General features: G+C 28.9%; 1 pseudogene; it reads right to left on the bottom strand.

Moving 5' to 3' along the window:
* Positions 1-212: 212 nt before the first annotated feature.
* Positions 213-3,080, bottom strand: part of LOC111040001 — a 6,296-nt pseudogene continuing 3,428 nt past the window's right edge.

The raw sequence follows: 3,080 nt of genomic DNA on the forward strand, positions 1-3,080 counted from the left end.
GGAGGAAGCATTCCAGCGGACCCGAAGGATTGTGGTCTAGTCCACTCCAACGAACGATGTGAATAGTTCATACCGATGATGTGTGATGTGTTTTTCATTACTTCTCCTGCTCACATACATATCGTACACATAAAAAAAAATTTGTTAAGTAAAAACTATAAAATTGATTCATGCAGTATACATTAAAATGACATAGACAATGTATATCTTACTTTCTAGGGTTGCAATCCTAGTCTTAATATCATTATATTTTCGCATCGGCTTCTCCGAGTTATCTTTATACAAACAAACATCATAAATCATAATATATAATATATGATAATGACATACGTGTTTTAGATAAAAATTACTAATTACTTTCTAATGAAATCAATTTATTTTCTATCTCGTGGAAACTGGTATTCAACATTCCATAACAGTGTTTGATACTTTTAACGTCACAACCGATGGTCATGAATTCATCTTCAATTTTTTCCATCAACGATTGTTGATAATTTGACAATTTTGTGTCTACCTTGTTGTTTAAATCTTGCACCGTGGATAGGGACAATTTACTCTCGGTCTGAGTGTGCGCAGATTGTGTCAACTTCGATGACATAAGATCTTCAAGTTGACGCAACTGCAGAATGCGAAATAAAATAATTCTTTACTTAGGTTATAAATTAATTTAGCCCTGATCAAGTCTATGATAATTTTTAATTGAGTAAAGAGGACGTTACCCACGTGTATTGTCTTCATCTTCCAAGTGCGTAACATAGACTGCAGTTGTACGCTTAGCAGATCACGTTTAGGTCTGGGATATTAGAAATTAAAGTGAAAAAAAAACTAAAGCTAAGATAATAATCTTAGCTTTAGTTTTTTATGATCTAGGGCATCTCATGGACTTCTTATTATATTTTAATTTTAATTTGAGGTAAGAATATTTTAAAATTGTATATTGTTTGTATATCTTAAAATACTCATATCCTGGTTTAAAATTAAAATATAATAAAAGCCTATGCGATGTCCTAGATAATAATCTAAGATGCAAATTGTATAAGAGGTCAATTCATTCTAATGTTTAAGCTAGCGAAGCTTTACTAGTAACTTACAGTTACTTTACTGCTGAATGTAACATTTGCTGGGTATATGTTATGCACTTGTAAGACTAAAAAAATAAACAAGACTTTGTTACACTTGTAACCTCACATGAGGGTATACTAATGTGTATAACTTCCTCATAAATTGATAGAAAAATTTTTAAGAAATTTTAAGTTAATTATAGTTATCCTTTTTTTTGAAANGAATATTTTAAAATTGTATATTGTTTGTATATCTTAAAATACTCATATCCTGGTTTAAAATTAAAATATAATAAAAGCCTATGCGATGTCCTAGATAATAATCTAAGATGCAAATTGTATAAGAGATCAATTCATTCTAATGTTTAAGCTAGCGAAGCTTTACTAGTAACTTACAGTTACTTTACTGCTGAATGTAACATTTGCTAGGTATATGTTATGCACTTGTAAGACTAAAAAAATAAACAAGACTTTGTTACACTTGTAACCTCACATGAGGGTATACTAATGTGTATAACTTCCTCATAAATTGATAGAAAAAATTTTAAGAAATTTTAAGTTAATTATAGTTATCCTTTTTTTTGAAATCAGGTAAGTTATAAATTTATGGAAAATTAAAATTAATTTATTAACTTCAGTAAGTTATATAAAAAAAATACACATAGGAAGAAAGCCTGCAACCTTAACATGTCTTAAAATAATAAAAATAATAAATATTATTGACAATATTGGCTGTTTATGAACATAAACATTGGACAACCCAATTCTGTTCAACTTTTAATTTAAAAACTTAAAATTGTTACAACTTATTTATGTCATTTTATACCAATATGAAGAAAATATTTTATAATATTATGTTCTTAAGAATCGTAAATTTGTACCTACCTATATATCATGTTAGTATTAATTTTTATAAACATGTAATATTATGCATCATTAAAAATATTATTATTAAAGTATGCCCGTACGCCATGTTATGTTATATATATGTATTTAATTCAGTTATTTTTATAGGACAATTATTCTGATTAACGGAACAAGAATTCAATTAAATTTTTAATTCATATAATTTTAGTAAAATGTAATGTTTATGCGATTTGCATTATCAATAATCATTGCTACATTATATTTATATTTAATTATTTATAAATATATCAATAAGAATTAGTTAGGTAAGTAAAAAATTAAGTAAATGAAAATTTTATTTGAAATAGAGGTCAGCGTTTTTTTTTTAAATGTTTAACTGCGCTCTGCTGTAGGTACATTATGGGCTATAGGTGTCTAGGGAGTCGCTGTAATGGGGTGTTAAATTTGAACTCAATGACATAAATGCATTGTATACGAAATACGATTCTGAAACAACACGGTCTCTGACGGCCTATAATAACACTAAGTATATTTTGTAATATTGTGATTGAAGTAATTTTACTGTATAATAATAGGTATTATACTATAATAGTACTAAAGTAGGTTAAATTCATTTTTGTCTAAAATATTTAATTCGAAAATGTCATTAGGTGTATAAAATAAAAAATATTCCAATTTTAAGTTTCAAGGGTACCCACGAATAATATTTTTAAATTACAATTTACAACAAAATAACTAAACAATATTTAGATTTGGTAGGGTAGGCGTTTGGGGGTATGGGAGCGTAGCTCCCACGGATCTGCGTCCTCTGCATAATTTTAGCACCCCCAGTGTTTGGTAAATAGTTGCACCTACGACGTACGCTCGGAGTGTTGCCGCAGATTGAGCGAACGACCGCGCCTCACCAAGCCACTATATCAGTCTTTTATAATCGGCTTACGCCGCTTAAACTTTAATTTATAACTGGCACAAATTTTGGTCTCAAAAAATGTGCTGTTAGAATTTGTATAGGTTTTTTTCTGACTTCCACTTTGTACATTCAATTTTTATATTCTCTAATAGATTGTATATTCGTAAAAATTCTTTTGAATTACGTTCATACGAAGTGGACGGCTGTTACCGGTACGACGGACTTAGCTCGCAGATGGCAGA

This window comes from Myzus persicae, unplaced genomic scaffold (assembly GCF_001856785.1).
Source record: "Myzus persicae strain clone G006 unplaced genomic scaffold, MPER_G0061.0, whole genome shotgun sequence".
Taxonomy (NCBI): domain Eukaryota; kingdom Metazoa; phylum Arthropoda; class Insecta; order Hemiptera; family Aphididae; genus Myzus; species Myzus persicae.